Source organism: Lepus europaeus, chromosome 17 (genome assembly GCF_033115175.1).
Source record: "Lepus europaeus isolate LE1 chromosome 17, mLepTim1.pri, whole genome shotgun sequence".
NCBI classification, from domain to species: Eukaryota; Metazoa; Chordata; class Mammalia; order Lagomorpha; family Leporidae; genus Lepus; species Lepus europaeus.
Window position 1 is genome coordinate 77069498 of NC_084843.1, and position 24018 is coordinate 77093515.

The 24018-nt window shown below is 49.8% G+C and overlaps 1 long non-coding RNA gene across 1 annotated transcript in view; it reads left to right on the top strand.

Annotated features, from left to right (window-relative positions):
* Positions 1-24018, top strand: part of LOC133776327 (uncharacterized) — an 82053-nt gene that overhangs the window by 20416 nt on the left and 37619 nt on the right. Inside the window, exon 2 of the long non-coding RNA XR_009868368.1 lies at positions 20731-20848. This is a non-coding gene — a long non-coding RNA (uncharacterized LOC133776327). The remainder of the gene's footprint in view (positions 1-20730; positions 20849-24018) is intronic.

A 24018-nucleotide genomic window follows, 5' to 3' on the forward strand; every position in this document is an offset into this window, starting at 1 on the left:
ACAGAATCCGGTGCCCCGACCGGGACTAGAACCCGGTGTGCCGGTGCCACAAGCCGGAGGATTCGCCTAGTGAGCCACGGCGCCGGCCAACATATAGAATATTCTTAATGTGTCTTATTTTTTCTTTCTTTTTGTATACTATCTGTGGATACTACAAAAGAAATTGTATTTTTGTCATTCTGGGGTAGTGTATTATCATTTAATGACATGTAGATTATTATTGGTCTGTTCTTCTGCCTTCCTTACTGGGCTGTGACCACCTGGGGGCAGGTGTAAATGTTTTTTTCATATTTGTGTTCCCAACAGCCAAGACATCCAGGCCTAATGTGGATGCTAGAAACATTTATTCATATTCTTTCCCCCTGTGTAAATTTCTTTGACATTCTGTATGTTTCTGAAGTCCATTTTCTATTTTGCTAATTGATTTTTCTACAGCATCAATTGTATTAACTACTTCCAATCCTCATTTAAGTTGTTCTGTAGTGTGATTTAATTGTATTGTCTTCCTTTTTCAAAGATGTCAAAGGAATAAGTCCTTGTGGTCTTAAGTTTTGTTTTTTTGGTTTTTTTATGTTTGCTCAGATTTTGTTTCCTGGGAGTCTGTCTTGAATTTTTTTGTTTGTTTTTTTGTTTGTTTGTTTTGGACAGGCAAGGTTAGACAGTGAGAGAGAGAGAGAGAGAGAGAGAGAGAGAGAAAGAGAGAAAGGTCTCCCTTTTTCTGTTGGTTCACTCCCCAAATGGCCACTACAGCCGGTGTGCTGCGCCGATCCAAAGTCAGGAGCCAGGTGCTTCTCCTGGTCTCCCATGCAGGCGCAGGGCCCAAGCACTTGGGCCATCCCCACAGCCTTCCTGGGCCACAGCAGAGAGTTGGACTGGAAGAGGAGCAACCAGAACAGAATCCGGCGCCCTGACTGGGACTAGAACCTGGGGTGCGGGCGCCACAGGTGGAGGATTAGCCAGGTGAGCCACGGCACCGGCTGAAATTTTATTTTTGTTGCTCATCGGTCTCCAAACCTTGGATTTGGGGTTAGAGCATTCTTGATCCTTAGGTTCAACTGATACTGGAATATGGGGTGCCATATGATATAACCATGTGTTTATTAATAAATTCCCAATATTAATAAGCCTGTGTGGGTTCTTGCCTAATATTCAGATAAGAAATCTGAATACCGGCATAAGTGAACAAGACAGCATGATAACTTTTTAAGCTTTTTATTTATTTTTATTTATTTATTTGACAGGCAGAGTTAGACAGTGAGAGACAGAAAGGTCTTCCTTTTCCATTGGTTCACCCCCCAAATGGCCGCTACAGCCGGTGCGCTGTACCAATCCCAAGGCAGGAGCCAGGTGCTTCTCCTGGTCTCCCATGTGGGTGCAGGGCCCAAGGACCTGGGCCATCCTCCACTGCCTTCCCGGGCCACAGCAGAGAGCTGGACTAGAAGAGGAGCAACCGGGACAGAACCGGTGCCCCAACCGGGACAAGAACCCAGGGTGCCGGCGCTGCAGGTGGAGGATTAGCCTAGTGAGCTGTGGCACCGGCCAGTTTTTAAGCTTTTTATTCAGTGGGAGAAATGCATAGGAGAGTGAGGACCCTATGTAAAAGAGAATGAAATCTGCATTCATACTGAGTACCAGGAGCCAGCCACATGGAGGAGCATGGGGCAGGTGGCCCTAGATGCACAGGGGCAGCAAGCTTCCCCCCCACCAATGGCAAAAGAGGCAAAAAGCCAAAAAAAAGGCCGGGCCCTCCATGTCCCAGGCCTTTAATCCACTTCCAGAGGGGAGTGGTCAGTTAATCTGATTGGCTGGTAGGCGCACAGGTGTGTCTAGGTAGGGGCGTGAGGTCACACAGGGGCGTGGTGAAGGCGTGTCCTTTCAGCTCACAAACCTAATAAATTTTATCCTCTATGCCTGCCTACAGTATAACCAGAGCTGTTGGCTTCTGTGTTTTTCAGATTTCTAGCTTCAGTTTTCCCCTTTTTCAGAATGAAAGGATCATCAATATTGCTTCTAAAATTGGGATTTGTTGTCTGTGCTAAATGTAAGTAGTTTTATTATTCTATCATCCCACTTTTGAGAATATCAGATGTTTCCAAAGGTGGAATAAAACTCACGAGGAAGGTTCCTTTCCATTTGCAGCAAGGGTCAAGCCAGCATCTGTACTACTTCAGCATCAGGGTGTGGCTGGGGCTTGGGCGATTGCTGCATACGCCTCTTGGATGAGAGGAATGGCACTCGCTGGATCTGGGGCTCAAGTCTGAACTTAGCACTGTGAGGTCCCTCGTGCCTGGCCTGGTTGTGCATCTATGGGTGCAGTGTCAGCACTTAGCTGGCCGCCAGTGTTCGGGCCATGCTGTGCTCTTCTCTTGACTCGATGTCTCCTGGGAGACAGAGTTCTGGGACTGGGTTGGCAGCTGGTACCAACTTGTAATTTTCTCCAACTTTTTAAGACAGAGTATACATTTGCTGCAGAATATGAAATATGCTCAACATTCTTGTCGAACACTTTGGGTGCTAATGTGAATTATTTTTACTCTTTGACAAAATGCCATGGATATTTTAAGAGGAAAAAGGGAGAAGGGGTATGAATTCCCTCGTGGTGCCACCCTTCTGGAATGACAATATATTCTCATCTTAACTTCCTTACCTGTAACTTTTATCTGAGAACCTTTCCTGTGTCATGTCTGGTAGCTTCTTAGTTTCCAGTAGCCTATATTTCAGATGAGGTTTTCATCTTTTTGACGACACTGACTGTCATATATTCTATCCTGACTTTGACTCTACTGTCTCGCATTCTTGCTTGTCCTAATAAAATCTCCTCTGTCTTTTGCCACGGCTCAGCCATCTCTTAAAGTCATGAGTTGGGAAGCTGAGTCTTGCATTGGCTTCTGCTTTGTTGATACTTCATACCCATTTCTCTTCCAAAGTTGTGATCTTTGGGTGGAAGGAAAATTAAAATATAACCACAATCTCTATCTGTGTTCTTCAGTTTTCTTCTAGGTCTCTGAAATCTTTCTATGTGCAAGTCATTTGCTTTTGATTTTATTTACTTTGAGTAATAGGGGAGAGGTTCATGGTCTCTGAGCTGCGTACATAAGACTCCCATCGTGCATCAGGTTCGTGTTTCAGGGGAGCACATGTCTGTCACAGCAATACTTGGTCACCTAAGCCTGTCATGTCACTATTTCCTCAAACACAATCCATCACGTTAAAGCACCACAGGTAAAGTTTTATAAGGATTGGTGAGAAGGTCACAGGAACATTGTATTCGTCTGCTTTTGGTTCCTTTAACTAAAATATCTTCAATTAAAATGTCCTTCTTGGAAAGGCTTGATTTCAGAGTATAATTTGGAGGTCACAGTTCATGATTAGGTGGCCCCATAGTCTAGCATCTGATGGAGGCTGGTCATGGTGGTATGGAGGAATAATTATGTGGTGAGCCAGGCAGGTAAATGAACAGCTGGCTAGAACTTTAATAATTATTTCTTTGAGAACCACTTCCAAGGGCACACCTCTGTGGCCTAAAACCTCCCACCCGACACCCCTCCCATTTGACATAATTAGATCAAGTCTGTGTCCTTAATCCATCGACCTTCAGTGTTAAGATAGTGGAGTTAATTTTATTTTTTAAGATTTATTTATTCCAAAATCAGAGTTACACAGAGAGAGAAGGAGAGGCTGAGAGAGAGAGAGAGAGAGAGGTCTTCCATCTGCTGGTTCACTCCCCAGTTGGTCACAACAGATGGTGCTGAGCTGATCCGAAGCCAGGAGCCAGGAGCTTCTTCTGAGTCTCCCATCTGGGTGCAGGGACCCAAGGACTTAGGCCATCTTCTACTGCTTTCCCAGGCCATAGCAGAAAGCTATGTAGCCAAGACTAGAACTGGCACCCATATGGGAAGCTGTCCCTGCAAGAGGCAGCTTTACCAGCTACACCACAGCGCCAGCCCTGGTAGTAGAGTTTAGTGCTGTGGCGTAATGGGTAAAGCTGCTGCCTGTGGTGCCAGTGTCCCACATGGGTGTGGGTTCAAGTACCTGCTGCTCCTCTTCTAATCCAGCTCTCTACTATGGCCTGAGAAAAACAGTGGAAGATGGCCCAAATCCTTGGGCCCCTGCACCCACATGGGGGACCCAGAGGAAGATCCTGGCTTTGGATCAGCCCAGCTCTGGCTGTTGCAGCCATTTGGGGAGTGAACCCATGGATGGAAGACCTCTCGTGCACTTTCTCACTCTCACTCACTCACTCTCTGTCTCTGTCTCTCTCTCTTTCCCTCTGCTTCTCTGTACTTCTACTTTTCAAATAAAATAAATCAGTTTTAAAAACCAGTAGAGTTGAACCATCTTGTATGAGTTTTGGGAAGACAGATCTTACTCGACCCATGACAAACATTCAGGAGCCAGTAATTACCTATCTAGCTCTGTATCTGTGTATCTGCTTGAATCCAGCAATCTTTCTATCTATCAATTGTCTGTGTATCTATCTACACAGAAGACTAGAGTCAAACCCTGAAAAAACATCTGGGGCCAGGGTGAATTTCTCTGCTTGTTCAGGGCTTTCTGGTCACACCTCCATGCTTCTCTGTCCTTTATACGTATTTCTTCCCCTTTGTGTGTGTATGGTTAAGATCAAAATGGGCCTTCAGCTGTTCCTCAGTATTTTCCAGTCCAAGTGCACAACAGAGCTAACTGACATCTTCCCATCTCAGACTCCTGGGAGAGAAGATTCCTTGATCCAGATCGGGTCCACTCAGCTGCATCAAGTAGGAGTGAAAATGTGTACCTCTGAGTAGGTCAGTAGTTCTCAGCAAAAGGAGTGTGTTGGCTGGAAAGAAAGCACAAAACGGTTCTGCCACAGCAACCCCTCAGCAGAGCATCGCTGGCTGCCAAGCTCTCGTGGACGTGGCAAGTGTTGTTTTCTCTCCAGTTTGTTCAGACTCCTCCGTAGAGTCTGGGATGTTTCTGTTTATCCAGAATGCCTGGTGCTCATCCTCCACAGGCAGAATTGAGAACGTACAATTTTAGCTCTGAAACAGGCCAGAGAGTCTTCCTACTTTAATCCTTCTCTTTGTATGCCTGTTCTCTCATCTGTAAAAGTGGACATAAAATGGTGCCTTTTGCTAGTGGAAATCCAATAGGATCACGTATGGAGCGGTACCTAGGATAGATAGTATGTGGCATGTGGCATGTGCACAAATGACATTGAGCCATAGTCTGTCACATTCTTGCACTGGACACTGATTTATCCTTACACTTCAAGAATCCTTTTCTTTCTGGCTTCCTTCTCTCTTGCTTTACCCATTTCCTTCCTATCATAAACTTTCCATTTTTGCATTAGTTTCACAAAGATCACTGACAGAAGCTTGTGAATTCCATTTGTAAATTCTCTTTTAACTAGGAGTAGAGCTCAAGTTTACAGACTTGAAAACACTAAGAGACTGTGGGTGCTCTTAAGTTTTCTGAGCAAATTTAAGGCTCTGATCGCTTCATGGTAGTCCGGTCATATTATTCTCAATCCGGATACCAGGTTCTTGAAGGAGTGGTTAAAACATCCATAGCCCCTATCTCAGTCCTTGTATTTGATCTCCAGCTCTTACTCCTGGCTCCAGTTTCCTGCTGATGTAAACCTGGGAGGCAGTGGTCTCTCTCTTGGGTTTGGGCCCCATTGTCATTCTTTTTCTTTTTTTTTTTTTTTTAAGATTTATTTTTTTGGAAAGGCAGAATAAGGGAAAGAAAGAAACATTCTGTTGGTTCTCTGCCCAATGGCTGGGGCTGGGGTAGGGTAGACTGGGCTGAAACCAGGAGCTTCATCTGGTTCTCCCATGTAGGTGGCAGGAGTCCACCTGGGAAAGCAATGGAGATGGCCCAGGGGCATGAACCCCTACACTCATGTGGAAGACCCTGAAGAAGCTCCTGGCTTCAGATCAACTCAGCTCCGGCCATTGCAGCCATTTGGGGAGTGAACCAGCAGATGGAAGATCTTTTCTCTGTCTCTCCCTCTCTAACTCTGCCTCTCAAATAAATTTAAAACATTTTTTTAAAAAAGGGGGGAAGCTGAAAATAATTTATGCATCTTAAAAATTCAGAGAACAGTAGAGTGAATCAAAAGGGGGGAGCAGTAGATGTCAGAGGAAATGAAGGTGATAGAAATAAAGAGGAACTGTTCACAGCACAGCCTGCGGACGGATGGAGTCTGTGTTGCACTGGGGTTTTGCCCTTGCATTATTAGGCTACTGGTGCTCCAGCTCCGCTAAAAGCTCAGGTGCAGGCCCTGAGGGGCACAAAGGATTTGCTCTGGTCAGAGTTTGGCTGCCGTGGTAACAGTACTCTGTGATGGTGGTGGGGCTTTAAGCCGTGATTGGGTCAGAAGGGCTCTGTCCTCCTGAAGGGGCTGATCCCAGTATCACAGGAGTGGCCCAGTCCTTGAAAGAGTGCATTCTTGACAAAAGAGTGACGTTGCCTGAGTCTTCCTCACAGGCCCTCCACCCTGTGTAACACCCCGCCAGAAATGGCCCCTCATTGGGAATTCCAGCCTCCAGAACCCAAATGAGTGTCTGTTGTTGATCAACTGCCCAGTCTGTGGTGGTCTGTTACAGCAGAACACGGGCTGGGACATGGGCTTCTGCCAGGGCCTGATCCTGCTGTTCTGTTGAGCTTGCTAGCAGTCCTAACAGTAACTGCTGGCCGGCGCCGTGGCTCAACAGGCTAATCCTCCGCCTTGCGGCGCCGGCACACCGGGTTCTAGTCCCGGTTGGGGCACCGATCCTGTCCCGGTTGCCCCTCTTCCAGGCCAGCTCTCTGCTGTGGCCAGGGAGTGCAGTGGAGGATGGCCCAAGTGCTTGGGCCCTGCATCCCATGGGAGACCAGGATAAGCACCTGGCTCCTGCCATCGGAACAGCGCGGTGCGCCGGCCGCAGCGCGCTACCCGCGGCGGCCATTGGAGGGTGAACCAACGGCAAAAGGAAGACCTTTCTCCCTGTCTCTCTCTCACTGTCTACTCTGCCTGTCAAAAAATTAAAAAAAAAAAAAAACAGTAACTGCTGTGTTTACTGAGCACTTACTGCATGCCCGTGGCCGTGCTGTATTAGATTATTAATCTTTACAGCTTCCTACAAGGTAGTTACGTTTTCCACACTTCCAACACTAGGGAATGAGCCCTAGTCTAGAGGTTTCAGTTATCCAGTGGTGATTTCCTGAGTGTTTACTTTGTGCTAGGCAGCCTTCTCAGTGAAGGTGCAGTGCTGAACAAAACGTGCCTGTGTGATTTCCATCCTAGTAGAGGAGAGAAAGTTAGTTTAAACTGTATGGGTTTAAGTGAACTTATTAATTCTGTAAATGCATGATGCCCTTCCCCACAGAAGTGGAATGAAGTCCCCATCTGAGAACAAAAACAAAACCAATGTATGTATGAAGTCTGATAATACCAAACACACACCAACGGAGTTGGAATTTATTACTCATCTCATGCAACTCTCTGGAGAGAGTAGGACAGGTTTCCCAAGCAGATATGAAATGACATGAAAGAGCAAGGCAAGGGATTGGCTTGGGTATTTTACTGTGTTGAGCGATTAAGGCCAGGATGAGTGATCCTGCATGGATTGAACTCTCCCCTGGTGCAAAAAGAGAGCACACCTGGACTTCCTTGTTTGCTCGTCCTGATGTAGGACACAGAAGGAAGATGACTTAAAAGTAGGCATCAATCACACCTCACAGATGGAATTAAACAATTCATTAGATGTCACTAAAACTTGAAACATTTAGAAAACTTTATTTCCAACTTTTTTTTTTATTCTGAACTTCCTCTCCCTCTTCTCTCTCTCTCTCTCTCTCTCTCTCTCTCTGCTCTGTGTGTGTGTGTATATATATACTTCTGCCTCCAACTCTCCCCCCTGTAAATCTGCCCCCATCCCTGATATTTGATAGTTGCTATTGCCCTGTCTTCAGGGTCACTTAGTCCTCTTCATCTCTATTCTGATGTAAACACATAGTGTGTCCCTAATGTTAGATACTGCATTTTTCACTGTAGAATGTCGTCTCAGATTCTTTGTGTAGTTTCCATTTTCTGATTACATTTCATAACTTACTTGTATGAGCACATTCTCCTTTACCTATGAAATATAACTGTCATAGCTAATTGGGTACCTTTGTTTACTAATTTCAGTATCGAAATCATCTTGGGATCTGAAAGTTTCAGCTGATTGTTTTGTCTGTTGAGAATGGGTCACTGTTCACTGGTCTTTGTTGCATTTTGTTTTCACAGTATCCTGTACTAATATGGAGATGCTGGATTTTAGATTTTCCCCTGAGGAATATGAACTAGGTTGTACCCCAGTTGATAACTGTGTTTCTTGGTTTGTTGGCTTCAATAAGAGTTCAGTTTCTAAAAATCTCTATCAGTATGGCTTTGAGTCTGTTCTCTCCCTCTGGGGTTGAGGGTTTGGTTCATGCAACATGTAAACTGCCTCTTTTTAGCTTTTTGTTTGAAAAAGTGCTCCCTCCTCTGGCTTCCTTTTTGGTGGAGGGAGAGGGTAGGTTTTCCTAACCAAGTAGCGGTGGCTGTGGTTACTCCAGTCTGTCCTGGGCTTCGTAGGACAGAAACATCGTCTTAACTGTTAGTTTTAGCTGCCCGCACAACTTTGCCCTTCCCTCTGCTTGTATTATTTTGTTTTCCAAATTTTGAAGTCCCTTCCAGATACATCGCATTTCTCTTCATTCTCCAGTGCCTTTGTGTGATTTTATTTTTGTGTTTTTCCCATTAAGCTTCAAGGAAGTCAGACGTGTTATTTGCAGGCTGGGTGGCTCCAGCAGTAGCTTATACGACCATCACAGAATCAGTAAAATTACCTTCTGCCACCATTTTTGTTATATGGTCAGTGTTTTGCTTAAAGCTTTTTAGGAATTCTTTATATATTTTGGATATGTCTGTTTGTTCACTAGAGGATGGTGCTTCGAAAAGTTCATGGAAAATGGCATTAAAAGTTAAATATAGGGATGGGTATTTCTAGCACCTAAGAGAGCCACATCCCATGTCAGAGTGCCTGGGCTTGAGTCCTGGCTCCTGATTCCAGCTTCCTGCTGGTGCAGACCCTAGGAGGCAGCAGGCGACAGTTCAAGCAGTTGGGTCCCTGCCACACACACGTGAGCTCTGGGTTGAATTCCTGGCTCCCAGCTTGTGCATAGTGGGAGCTCACTATCTGTGCCTCTCCCTCTCTCTCTCTCTCTCTCTCTCTCTCTCTCTCTGCCATGCAAATGATTTTTTTTAAAAAAAAGTAAGTTATTTTCACACAAATGGTTCATGGAAAATGAATTATATAAAAAACGAGGCATGGATTTCAAAATAAATTTATCTTTTAATTCCAAAATACATTTCAAAACCAAAATACATTTATCTTTTAATTCCATTTTCTATAAACTTTTTGTGGTTACTGTGTGTGTTTTGTGATATCTCCTTACACTCTGAGGCTTCCTCCTACTTACTCTTTACTCTGTCCAAAGCTTATTGGTTTTTGTTGTCTCTTAAAAATACTTTTGCTTCCTTCATGTCTTGAAGATGCTTCCCTGTTTTCTAGTTGTTACAATATGTATAACAGGCCTTTTGAGGCTTAATTGGCATATGAGAAAATGTCCCTGTTAAGTGCAGCATTTGACCAGATTCGACATGTGTGCACCTGTGAAACCAACTACCCCAGTCACGGTCTTGAACATGTGAGCACCTCCGGGGGCTTCCTGAGTTCCCCGTTAACCTTCCCAGACACACTCAGCTACTTACACCTTCTGTCACCATTTATCTCTAGCACTGATCTATCTTCTGTCACTGTTTCCTTATGCATTTAGCATTGGTTACACGTCCTGTACATGGAATAATACAGTAGGTGGGGATTTTCTGGAGGGTGGGAGTGTTTTGGGCTCTGTCCCTTCCGCATAATTATTTTGGATTTATCTAAGCTTTACAACTTGTTTCAATAATTCATTTTATTGCATGTGTTTTCTTACGTGGTATTCCATTGCATGGATATCTGTGTACTTCTTATCTTTTAGCTTATGAGTGGACATTTGGATTGTTCCTATTTTCTGGTTATTTGAAGCCAAGCTTCTATAAATGCTTTCATTAATAAAGCATATGTTTCCAATACTGTTGGGGAAGATTTGGCCTAGTGGATCAGATACCTATATGCCGTGTCAGAATGACTGGGTCCTGAATCCAGTTTCCTACTAAAGCAGACTCTGGGTGAGCAAGTGATGGCTCATGTAGTGCTGGATCATGTGGTGAATATGTATGAATATGTAACTTTTTAAGAAACTGCCAGTGTTTCTTCCACTGATTTTGTACTTTAGTTTCTTTTCTTCTTTAAAAGCATGCATTTATTTGTTTATTTTTATTTATTTTGAAATCAGTTACAGAGAGAGAGGTAGAGACAGAGACAGAGAGATCTTCCATTTGCTGATTCACTCCCCAGATGGCTGCAATATCCTGCATTGGGCCAGGCAGAAGCCAGGAGCCAGGAGCTTCATCTGGATCTCTTGCATGGGTGGCAAGAGCCCAAACACTTGGTCCATCTTCCATTGCTTTTCCCAGGCCATAAACAGGGAGCTGGATTGGAAATTGATCAGCTAGGTCATATATGTTCATATAGGATGCTGGCGTTGCCAGTGGTGGCTTTACTCACTCTACCACAACCCCAGCCCCTTCTTATTCTAGTTTCCTAAAGTAGAAATTGAGGTCCTTTGTTTGAGCTCTTTCAAAGATTTATTTATTTATTTGAAAGAGTTACACAGAGAGAGAAGGAGACAGAGAGAGAGAGAGGTCTTCCATCCACTGGTTCATTCCCCAATTGGCTGCAATGGCTGTAGCTGTGCTGATCGAAGCCAGGAGCCAGGAGCTTCTTCAGGTCTCCCACGCGGGTGCAGGGCCCCAAGGACTTGAGCCATCTTCTACTGTTTTCCTAGGTCATTAGCTGAGAGCTGGATTGGAAGTGGAACAGCCAGGACTCGAACCGGTGCCCATATGGGATGCTGGCACTGCAGGCGGCAGCTTTACCTGCTACGCCACAGCACCAGCCCCTCTTTCTTAATTTCTAATGTAAATGTTTAGTCCTGTAACCACTGCATCGGCAATATCCTATCCTTTTTCTTTATTTTTCTTATTTGTTTTGGTTTTAAAGATTTATCTGAAAGAGTTACAGAAAGGGAGAGAGAGACAGAGAAAGAAAGAGATCTTCTCTCCACTGGTTCACTCCCCAGATGGCTGCAACAGCCAGGGCTGGGTCAAGCTGAAGCCAGGAGCCAGAAGCTTCATCTGGGTCTCCCACAGGTTGCAGGGGCCTAGCTTGGACTTCAACTGGCACCTATATGGGATGCTGGCACCGCAGGCAGAGGCCTAACCCACTATACCATGACAGTAGCTCCTGCAATGCCCCACACATTCTGATTTATCAAATCCTCATCTCAGTAAGTTTGGAGTGGTCTCTAATTTCCCTTTGAATTTCCATTTCCACCCATTCACTATTTAGAGGGGAATTAGACCTTCATTTTCAGCTATGTGGGGATTTTATTTTTTGTTACTATTTTCAAATATAATTTCATTGTGTTCAGAGAACACATTTTGCATGACTTTGGTCATTTTAATTGTCTTAAGACTAGTTTTGTTGCCAAGAGTGTGTCCCATCTTGGTAAAGGTTCCGTGTGCCTGGAAACAAATCATGCATTGCTGTTGTGGGCTGGAGTGTCAGACAGATGTACCTAGGACAAACTCTTGCTGTGGCTGCCCTGGTCTTCCACACTCACAGTTTCTTCCAGTTGTTCCATCCATTGTCAACAGAAGGGTACAGAGGCTCTGACTACTCTTGTGGATTTGCCCGTCTTTACATTTACATTGGCTTTTGTGCTTCGCATCTTTAGGATCACTTTTATTAGGTGTGTAAGTATTTAGCTTTATATATATATGTATGTATATATATATATATGTATATATATTCATATATATTTGATGAATTGACTCCTGAAACATATTGAAGTTTATTTATCTTTGATAAAATTCTTTTCTGTGAAATCTACCCAATATTAATACAGCTAGCTTCCTTTTATTTCTTCTATTTAGCATGGCATATTTTTTGTCCCTTTACTTTTGACCTATTTGGGTCAGTATTTTTAAAGTCCTTTTGTAGTCAGCTTATATGTTGATCTTGCTTTTTTCCAATCTTACATGTGCTGCTTTCTGTTCATGGGGAAAAGCTGCAGGTATAGACCATTAATATCAAGTGTGTTTATTGATATGTTTCAGTGTGAATTTGCCATATCATTCATTTTCAAAAATGTCCCATCTGTTTTTTTCCCCCTACTCTGTTTCCTCTTTCTCCTTGTTTTGGATAAAAGGCGCATTTATTATTCTTTTCTTGTTTATGTATTTGACAGATAGAGTTAGACGGTGAGAGAGAGAGAGAGGGAAAGGTCCTCCTTCTGTTGGTTCATCCCCCAAATGGCCGCTCTGGCCAGAGCTACGCTGATCCGAAGCCAGGAGCCAGGTTCTTCCTCCTGGTCTACAAGCAGGTGCAGGAGCCCAAGCACTTGGGCCATCCTCCACTGTCTCCCGGGCCACAGCAGAGAGCTGGACTGGAAGAGGAGCAACCGTGGAAAGAACCGGCAACCCAACTAGGACTAGAACCTGGAGTTCTGGCGCCGTAGGCAGAGGATTAGCCTAGTGAGCCATGGTTCCGGCCAGGACATTTGTCATTCTGTGAGTCTGCTGTGTTAGATCATTCTCTCCTTTTTCATTGTATCTATTGTTTTTACCAGACATTTGGCTTATTTATGTGATCCCTTTGACACTTAATCCTATCTATATTGATGGTTACACACATAATATGGTCACTTTAACATGTAAGATGGCATTAGTACCACCCAGCTTGATGGGATTTTGGAGTCCCGTGGCAAGTTTTTAGCTTTACTCTTAGGGGTAAGTCTGTGGGAATGTGTACCAAGCTGTACATCTCTTCCCTCTCTTATTCCCATTCTTACATTTTGCTAGGATCTATTTTCTATTGGATTTAAACAACTATGAATAATTCTGTGTTAAATAACGAGTTCAACCAATAGTATTAAGTGGGAAAAGAAACTAGTAAAAAAAATAGTAAACTGTTCCTCAACAGTCAAGACAAGGACTGTTCGAGTCACTGCTTCTCATAGTGTAAATTTCACTTCTACAGGTTTTCTTTTAGGTGGTCTGTTGTCACAGGTCAGGGGGAACATGTGATCTTTGTCCCTTAGATACTGGCTTATTTCACTAAGTGTGATGTTTTCCAGATTCATCCATTTTGTTGCAAATGACTGGATTTTATCTTTTTTTTACTGATGTGGAGTATTTCATAGAGTCTATATCCCATGATTTCTTTAACCAGTATTCTGTTGCTGGGCATTTAGGTTGATTCCGTGTCTTAGCTATTGTGACTTGAGCTGCAAAAAACATGGAGATGCAGATAGCTCTTTTATTTGCTGAATTCATCTCCCTTGGATGAATTCCAAGGAGTAGCATGGCTGGGTCGTATGGTAGGACTATGTTCAGGTTTCTAAGGTACCTCCAAACTGTCTTCTCTAGTGCCTTTATCAGTTTGCATTCCCACCAACAGTGGATTTTAGGGTACCTTTTCCCCCACATCCTCTCCAGCATTTGTTGTTTGTTGATTTCTCTGTGAAAGCCATTTTAACTGGGGAGGTGAAACCTCATTGTGGTTTTGATTTGCATTTCCCTGAGGGCTAGTGATCCTGAACATTTTTTCATGTGTCTGTTGGCCATTTGGATTTCCTCTTTTGAAAAATGTCTATTGAGGTCCTTGGCCCATCTCTTAACTGGGTTGTTTGTTTAGTTGTTGTGGAGTTTCTTGATCTCTTTGTAGATTCTGGTTATCAATCCTTTATCAGTTGTATAGTTTGGAAATAATTTTTCCCACTCTGTCAATTGCCTCTTCATTTTCCTGACTGTTTCTTTTGCCATACAGAAACTTCTCAATTTGATGCAATCCCAAATGTCCATTTTGGCTTTGACTGCCTGTACCTCTGGGGTCTTTTCCAAGAACTCTTTGCCTATGCCAATGTCTTGCAGGGTTTCTCCAGTGTTCTCTAATAATTTGATGGTGTCAGGTCATAGATTGAGATCTTTAATCCATGTTGAGTGAATTTTTGTGTAAGGTGTAAGGTAGGGGTCTTGGCTTCATACTTCCGCATGTGGAAATCCAGTTTTCCCAGCACCATTTGTTGAAGAGACTGTCCTTGCTCCAGGGATTGGTTTTAGCTTCTTGATCAAATATAAGTTGGTTGTAGATGTTTGGGTTGATTTCTGGAGTTTCTGTTTTGTGCCATTGGTCAATGTATCTGTTTTTGTACTAGTATCAGGCTGTTTTGATTATAACTGCCCTGCAGTATGTCTTAAAATCTGGTATTGTGATGCCCCGGCTTTAGCTATTTGAGGTCTCCTGTGCTGCCACATGAATTTCAGCATCATTTTTTTTATTTGACAGATAGAGTTAGACAGTGAGAGAGAGACAGAGAGAAAGGTCTTCCTTCTGTTGTTTCACCTCCCCACATGGCTGCTACAGCTGGAGCTACGCTGATCCGAAGCCAGGAGCCAGGTTCTTCCTCCTGGTCTCCCATGCGGGTGCAGGGCCCCAAGCACTTGGGCCATCCTTCACTGCCTTCCCGGGACACAGCAGAGAGCTGGACTGGAAGAGGAGCAACTGGGACTAGAACCAGGTGCCCATATGGGATGCCAGCACTGCAGGCAGAGGATTAACCAAGTGAGCCACAGCGCTGGCCCCTCAGCACCATTTTTTCTAGATCTGAGAATATCTTTGGTATTTTGATTGGTGTTGCATTGAATCTGTAAATTGCTTTTGGAAGAATGGACTTTTTTTTTAATTTATATTTTTAATTTTTTTTTTTTTTTGACAGGCAGAGTGGATAGTGAGAGAGACAGAGAGAAAGGTCTTCCTTTTTGCCGTTGGTTCACCCTCCAATGGCCGCTGCGGTTGGCGCATCGTGCTGATCCGAAGCCAGGAGCCAGGTACTTCTCCTGGTCTCCCATGCGGGTACAGGGCCCAAGGACTTGGGCCATCCTCCACTGCCTTCCCGGGCCATAGCAGAGAGCTGGCCTGGAAGAGGGGTAACCAGGATAGAATCCGGCGCCCCGACCGGGATTAGAACCCGGTGTGCCGGCGCCGAAAGGCTGAGGATGAGCCTGTTAAGCCACGGCGCTGGCCTAGAATGGACATTTTGATGATATTGATTCTGCCAATCCATGAACATGGAAGATTTTCCCATTTTTTTTGGTATCTTCTTCTATTTCTTTCTTTAATGTTTTGTAATTCTCATCGTAGAGATCTTCGACATCCTTGGTTAAATTTATTTCAAGATATTTGACTTTTTTTGTAGCTATTAGAATGGGACTGATCCTAGAAGATCTTTCTCAGCTGTGGCATTGTCTCACACACCATTAACACATGGTTATGCAAGGGCAGATTGCGTGCTTTAAATTAATTTTCTGTTACAGTAACTCAAAAGACTGGAGGGCCCAGTGCTATGGTGTAGCAGGTAACACTGCCACCTGCAGTGCCAGCATCCCATATATCCTCAGTCAAAGTGACCCCTGGTTAGTCACACACTGCCTAGAAGCATAACACTGCTTCTAGGTTCCTCCTTTTACTTTTGGTTCACCCAGCAAATTCACATAAGGGACTGATCATCCCAGAATTCAGAACCAAGTCATCTTCCCTCACTCGAGAGAGGTGACTCTCTGGAGACACCGTGTGGGCATACAGCCTTGACCTCATGAATCAAGGAGGTCCTCCATAAGCACAGGACATACCTACGATCTGATACATCACTGTCTGTTCATCTAGCCTAGGGAACCCCCTGCATAATGCCATCAGCCGCTGAGGTGCTAGGAATTTGTTTTGTTATGGCAGAAGTGCTGTGAGTGTCTTTCCTTTGGCTAGAATTGGCGTGGCATGCCAGTCTTAAACGCTCAAACATGGGAAAGATACGCCCCTCTCAGAAGCCCACAGAGATTACCAAACATAATGAATCTGTGAGTGCTAAGAGCCTGTCGTCACTCCAGGCCTCTGCCTCACAGGCAACAGTTGACTTAGGGAGAGAGAGCTCCAACAGTGAAAATGACATGACAGTGGACAATGCATCAATGCCTAGTCAGCCACCCCCCAAATACCCGTGGGATGAACTTAGACGACCTCAAGACGATAACCTATGTGAGGTCATCCCATCCGCACCCAGTGAGGATCCCCACGTTTGTGGCAGTCCCCAGACACCCCAGGCTCTCAGGGCAGCCCATCATCGGGCTCACATCTTCCCCCAGATAAGGAGCAGAAGAAGCAGGTGAAGACTCCAAACTATGGCCTTAGGGTTCCCAGGAACAAGAGGACCAGCCTTGAGCACTGGAGAACAGGAGCAGGCTCAGGACTGGCCCATGGCTGTGGCTCCCCAGCCTGGAGAGATGAGTCATCAGCACAGTAGCCACTTGTCACCCTCTATCTCACCAGTTTCTGGCCTCAGTGTGATTCTGCAAAAAGCACCCTGTGGGGGCCAGCGATTCTGAGCCCTTGGGGTCCTGCCACTGACACAGCCATGGCTCATTTGAGAATGGAGTACAGAGTGGTCAACTCCAAACCAGACTCAACACCTAGAGAATCCTGGGCCTTCCAGATCCAGGGGAAAATGGCTATGGTCTAACTTGCCCCATTGGGATGACCCAGGTAGCTTCTGATGAACAGGGCCTAGTCACCTTTTGGAGGTCGTGTGGGTTGAGGAAGAGGCTACAAGTGTCTGGGACCCTTGGAGAACTGGGATGCTGTCTCTGCCCAAGACAGGGTTCTAGACTCCTTCCTTATGGAGCCTCCAGGCCAGGAGCCTCTGAGCCCAGGAGTCTCTTCTCCCAATATCAGGGGATACATTCTCCATGCTAATGACCCCTAGGTGGCAGCATGACCTGGAGAAGCTGAACCCACTGTGACAGCAGCCCAGGAGGCCTGAGCTGCTAGAGGGCATGTGGGCATCTGGCCAGCCAGGTGTGCCACCAGGACCACCTGGACATTCTGGGCTGCCTCCACCCGCTGGCATCCTGGTCTGTGATCAGAAGCGCCCTGGGGTCCTCTCACGGGCTCAGGCCATGAGATGCTGGATTGTGAGATGGGGCAGGGGAGGATGGAAGGCAAAGAGGGAAGAAGAGCGGGAACCTGATGCCCGCACACCCAGGACAGTGCACAGAGGTGATCATGGGCCTGGTCCCTTGGCTGGGCCCACACTCCTGAACTGTCCCAAAGGCCACATGTATCCAGCCATTGCTGCTCCTCCAGTCTTCCCCTGGTCCACGCTGGGCACAGGTCAATCTTAGGAAGTGATGGAGCACCCTGAGCTGGGTCTCTGATTGCAGCTGGTGGCTGTGGCACCTCCACCCTCTTGCAAGGGACTCAGGGACACTGTGTGGCAGCTCGGATCCAGGGGTTACAAAATCAAATGCATTCTGAAATAAACAATTTAATATATAACAAACAAGGGGGCAGAAGTGGGCAGAAGTTCCCGGGTTCCCTCACGAAGGCAGGAGGGGTATGTGGCAGTCCACAGGAGCCTGGGTCCGTGTCCTAACTCATCTCCTGGCTCCTTGGCCGAGATGAGCCAGGGTGAGGCTGTTCAGGGAGGGGGAGAGGAGCTCCAGAAAGGAGCCTTGTCCATCCTGGAGGCTGCCAGGCATAAAGAAGCTAGAGTTTGGCCGAGTTGAGCTAGGGTGAGGCCTCAGGGAGGGGGAGAGGAGCTCGAGAGAGGAGCCTTGTCCATCAGGGTGGCTGCCAGGCATAGAGAAGCTAGATGCTGGCGGAGTTGAGCTAGGGTGAGCTCAGGGAGGGGGAGAGGAGCTCGAGAGAGGAGCCTTATCCATCGGGGAGGCCGCTGTGATTAGACAGGTTAGGCTTCTGGCCCGTCTGAGCTGGACACCTGCTGCGCTCTTCTTCCCCTCCAGGCGCCCACACACATCCAGCTGCTCCATGGAGTGGGCAGCAAGGAGGCCTTGAGCCAGGGAGGGCACGCAGGGCTGGTCTGCCAGCGCAGGGCTGGCTCCTGCAGGCTCCAGCCCATGACTGTCCCCAGAGTGCATGGGGCTCCCATGCAGGGAGGGTGTCTTCAGCCCTGCTCCCAGGGCTGGCACAGCCTGCATGGGCCCGGGTTCCAGGGGCTCCGAGGCAGGTGGAGGAGGGGCCCTGAGACCCTGCTGGCCGCCCAGTTCCAGGGGCCAGAAATCAGCGCCTCTGACAGGCAGGCTGAGATTTGGGAGGCCCCCCCATCGGGACAGGTCTCCCCTGCTCTGCAGGCTCTGTGGGGCCGAGAGGCCCGGGCCACGCAGAGACTCTGAGGACTTCACCGACAGGGCTGGGGACGAGGGCTCCGGGGAGGCGCCCTCTTCACGGCCTCCCTCCTCGTCCTCTTCAAAAATGGTCTCGGGCAGGACGAATTTCAGGTCCCGCAGCAGCTTTGGCCAGGGAGACGCAGGGCACTCAGCAGCCAGGTCTTCCTCCTCCTCTTCCTCCTCTTCCTGCTCCTCCAGGCAGCTGGAGTACTCCTCGTCCTCGTTGTCAGAGTCGTCGAAGGTCACGTTTGTCAGGGAAGTCCAGCGCCGGAGGGGGCCTGGCTCGTCCAGCCAGGAGCACTGGGGGCCCGAGAGGCGGGTGGCGCCCCCTGACCCTGAGGTCCCCACGGAGGAGCCCGGGCCGCGGGGCTGGGTGCTGCTCTTGCCACGACTGCCCTTCTCCTCCTTGGTGTCTTGCTTGGAGTCGGGCTGGACGGCAGATCCGAGAGGACCGGTCTCCTCGGGGACAGAAGCTGAAGCCCCCGCTGGCTCCTGGGGAGCTGCAGCAGCGGGGTGGCAGCCTTTGCTCACCTCAGCGATGCTCTTGCGCTTGAGGGACACTGGCGGGGGAGCGCGCTCCTGAGAGCCAGGCGGCACCTGCAGGGCCGGGCTGCCATCTTCCGTTGGTTTTGCTGGAAAAAGGACAGATGGGTTTTGTTTCTCCACAGCCACTATCTGGCCTGCAGGGTGCCTGCCCTGACCTGACCCTTGGGGTCCCCATCGCTCGGTGTGACGCTCAGGACACCTCCAGCCTGCTGGCCGCAGAAGGAATGGTGCATGCAGCCTGGGCCATGGGAGTGCCGGGGACACCTCTGGTTCTTCCCTCAAAGCTGGCCAGGCCTTGACCTCCCCGCCTCACTCTCTCATCTGGAGACCGCTGGCACCAACTCAGGACCCCATCACCTACCCCACCTGACCTCCTGGGCCCTAACAGTGCATTGGCTGAGTTAACCGCATCTGAGTCCCTCCTGAATTGTAGGAAGGGAACTAAGCCTAAGATGATGAGGATGAGAGCTGGGGCTGTGGGGCAGACACGGAGTCTGGTTCAGGCCCTCGGGGACAAGGAATATGGTTTCTAAAGAGAAAGGCCACTGTCCCTTTCCCGGTGAGACTGGGCTGTCATTCTTCTGTCCCACGAGCACCTAGGGGAGGCAGCATCTGGAAGCACAGTGGGGCCTTCCCAGCGCCTGAACAGCCTGCCCCTGGGTCCCCACTGCCAGCCTCTAAAGCTGGGACAAACCCATCTCTGCTCTGCATGGGGACCCAGGCGCTCAGGTCCTTGATGGAACAGGGACGAGCACGGGAACCCCTCCCAACCAGAGGCCAGAGGCCTGTGCTGCTCTGGGTCCCACTGACTGTTGGCCCGAGGCTAGGACTGCAGAGCCCACACTCAGCTGCACTTGGGTTCTGCCGCAGGGGCCCCCAGCGCCTGCCTCTACGTCCACCCTGCTCACAGGAGTGGACTCGGCCCCCACAACTGGGCTCAGGGCACCTGGGCCTTCCAGGGGTCCTGAGATGGCCGAAGGGGATCCAGTGCCGGCTGGGCCACCCGGCAGGAGGATCCAGGGATGCTGCCCAAGGCCCTGCGAGGCCATGCTGTCAGAGCTTCTGAAAGCAGAACTGCTGAGCCCGGGTAGGACAAGGAGGACTAGGAAGAGGTGAGGCCCTGGGCGGGGCTGCCACTCCCACTACTGACTCCCCCAAGGGAGCATGGGACGGGGCCGTGTGCTGGACTCACCTTCGGGAGGCAGGAGGCACTGGAGCTTCCCCAGCTCACGCATGGAGGCCCGCAGCTGCCTGATGACCGCATCCTCGCTCAGTGACCAGGCCTGCTTCAGGGTCACCTGCAGGAACTCCCGGATGTGGTCCCTGGACATCTTCATGAGGCGCTCTAGATGTGGGGGCGGGCATCAGGCTAGGAGGAGCCCTAGGGATGGCGCAGCCACCATGGCTGCTCCAGCCCTTGTTCCTGTTCCACCCCTGACCCTGGCCCTGTCCCCCACTTGCTGGCCCTGAGGCTCAGCCTCAGCTTGGACCACCCTCAGCAGGACAGGGCCTGCCTGGTGTGCACAGCAGGCTCCCTCCTGTGTCTGCTGGGGCTGGGGGAGCTCAGCCCTGCTCAGAGTCACAGGACACCAGGTCAAGAGAGCCAGGCACTGGGGAAGGAGCACAAGCAGGAACTCCTGGATGTGGTCCCAGGGCATCTTCAACACGGGCTCTAGACATGGGGGTGGGTGTCAGGCTGGGAGGCGCCATTTTTGGGGGTAGGGGATGAAACGGGATTTGCAATGCTCTCTAAGCCGGCCAAGAACTCAGAAAACTCGTCCCTCCCCCAGGTTCTGCTCACCCGTGCCAAGCATGAGACTCCCCAACTCCTCCCTCCCCAGCACCATGGCCTCTGTGGGCCCTGAGGACTTACTTCGATGGACCTTGAGGACGGTATACGCCATGGTGGTGAGTACGTGCGCGCCCTCAAGGAGGTAGATGTCCCACATCCTAAGTGCCAGGGGGAACGGCACCTGGGGGACAGAGGCATTGGAGGACTCCGCGCGTCAGGGCCTCAGCAGGGCCCACAGTGGGTGGGTGTGCAGTGTCATAGGGCGTCCTAGCTGTGCCCTAGAAGCCCAGAGAGAAAGAGCACCAAGGCCTCTCCAGGACCCTGGGGCCACCCAGACTGCTCTGCACACTTTGGAAGCCACACTGGAGATGCCAGACACCCCAGGGACCTGGGGCATGGGTCAGCCCTTGGGCTGTGCTGAAACCAGCCTGTGGCACCCAGGGACTATGGATCTCCTGCCTCTCACTATAGGGCTCTGGCCTTTGCCAGGCTCTCAGGATGGGTCCTGGTGGGACCTGTCCCCTCCTTGCTGGCCCTGAGGCTCAGCCTCAGCTTGGATCACCCTCAGCATGGCAGGGCCTGCCTGGCCTTCACAGCAGACTCCCTCCTGTGTCTGCTGGGGTTGGGGGAGCTCAGAGTCACAGGCCACCAGGACAGGAGAGCCAGGCACTGGGGCAGGAGCTTTCCTGGGAAGGGGTCTCCAGGGCACTTACCGCATCCAGGAAGCCCTGGTTGTACCAGTGGGTGGTGTAGTCCTCCAGGCACACACCCTCCTTCTCCTAAGAAGAGGCAGAGGGGGCTCAGGGCCCAGGGCCCAGGCCTGGCTCCCTCTCATCTGAGCCCTGTGGCAGAGCCCCTGGGTGCAGGAAGCCCAGCAGCAGGTGCATCCCCTCTCCCAGCCATGCAGGTTCCTGAAGGGACACAGGTCCCTCAGTCCACTCTGCCCTGGGGGCAGCGTCTCCCTGCAATCTATGCAAACTCTGGGGGACCAAGTGCTGGAAAACAAACCAACACCCAAGCTTCCGCGGACCCCAGTGGCCAAGGAAAGCCACTGTGGCGAGGATGTAGCCTCCTCTGGCCCAGGAAGCAGTCAGGACCCCTCTCTGTGCTCCCCTCCATGAGCACAGAGCCCCTGAGAGGAGAAAGGAGATGCTTTACTTACCAGGTGTTTCTCCAGGGAGGGGAGCACGCGATGCATGATCGCTCCCAGGTGGTACTGGAATCGCTCCAGTTTTGGGGAGTCTGGTGTGTAGAAATCTGAGTAATAGCAACCTGCCAGCCCTCCCTTCAGAGTGTCTTCCCGGGAAGGCTAGAGAGCCAAAGTCTTGGGGCGGGGTCTTTCTGAGCACAGACGGTCAGGGGGGCCCTAACGGGCAGGAGAGCATCAGGGGAAGGGGGGTACAGCTGACAGCCCAGGGCAGGCTGCTTAAGGTGACTGCTGAACTGACTGCACTCACACTGGGTGCCTCAGGGCCATCTGGACACTCAGAGTGAGGAGGGGATCACCCTACAGGGGATGTTCCTTCTACAAGTTCCCGGGGTGTGGCTCGGTGCGTGAGAGTCTGGGTAGAGACATGTGAAGCAGTAAGACCAGTAGGGACCTAAGGGTCATGTGTCAAAGACAAGGCACAGGACCTTTTGGTGATGGGAAGTGAGGAGTATGGCTCGGTATTGGGCCCTCTGCCGGCCCTGGCTTCTAAGGAACCATCCTGAGGGAGGCTGCCCTATGCACGCAGCAGCCAGTGAGGGACAATGTCCCAGCCACTTGTCTGCATGCCCATCCCTGCACTTGCACGGACCACGCCCACCACACCCATCACCCACCATGCATCGCGTGCTGGCTGTCCTCCATAAGCTGGACCAGGGCCCAGAAAGCATCCTCTTCACTCAGCCACATCAGCAGCAGGGCCGCCACGTGGCTTAGGCCCTGGCTGTAGCCCAAGTCCTGGAAGAACACAAAACACATCAGAGGGACCTCCCCGGCTGGGATGATCTCACGTGGCAAGGGTGACCTCTCCTGGGAGGGCTGAGCGTTACCCCCAGGCCCCACTGCTGCCCCTTGGGTGTCAGGATCTCGGGGACTGGAGCACACGCTGGCTCTCAGCGTTCCTGGAGAGAATCCTGCAGGGTCTGAGTTCAGGCTGCACAGGGTTAAGAAGAGGTATGAGCCCCAGCCCAGATGTCAGAAAGGGGAAGACTGTTGTGGGAGTGCAGACTGCACACCCGTGACGGCCTCTGGAGCTCTCTGCTGCACAGGTGCCCTGCTGGGCCCCACTGCAGACGTGAGGAAGTAGCACCATAGTAAGGCCTGCCTGGGCCAGAACAGAGCCCAGCCCAGGAGAGAAGGCTTCCGTTCTGCCCCCAGAACTTGAGGTTGGGCCCAAGGAGGCCATGAGCCTGAACTCTACCCCTCTGTCTGCCTTGTGGATTAGAGAGGCCCCCTCAACCCAGGCTAGGATCTCTGTGACCAGGGGCGCCCTGCATGGACAGCTCTGGATATGACCTTGGAACGGTATCCCAGAATACTCACGGGGTTGTACATAGAATAGGCGAGGAGCACCTCAAATAAGGAGCGTTGTCTGGAAGAGAGGACAGAGGCTGTGCGTCCTGTGCTGCGGAGGCTCTCAGTGTGGCTCTGCCTAACAGAGCCTGACAGCCACACGCAGGGCCCGTGACACTCTGCTCATGAGCAGTGTCATCGTCACGGCACCTGCGTGTGGTCCGCCGTGTGGGTGAGTGCTGCCTGCAGGGACACACACACCTCCCAGGGTGCAGTCACGTGCAGTTTCGTTTCCCCAGGTGGGTGTTCATTGCACAGGTGAGCATCCCACTGTGGGGGGTGTAGTCCCGTGGGTCTAAGCCATGGAGAGTCAGCCTCCCGTGCACGGTTAGCTGGGTATGGAGCAGCTCCTGTGGCCGATGTGTTCCCCATGGGCCCCCTGTGGCCAAACACCCCACCTCCCCCAGCCTGTGGCCACCACTGCCCTGTTGTGTGTCCCGGAGTTCGGCCTCTTGCAGACGTCCTGTGAGTGGATCACAGCACGTGTAGCCTTGGAGGGACGCTTCCTCTCTTAGCAGGATGCACCTGAGATGCCTCCAGGTGAGCCCAGGGCTGAGCCTCGTCCTGCCTCTCACTGAATCCCGTTCTAGGATTCAGCTGTGACACGGGTTGCTTATCCGCTTCCCCACTGAGCATTGTGCAGGCTACTCCCGCGTCCAGTGACTGTGAACACAACCCTGAATCTTGCATGAGGGTTTTCTGTGCACTCAGCTGTTCTGGTGGTTG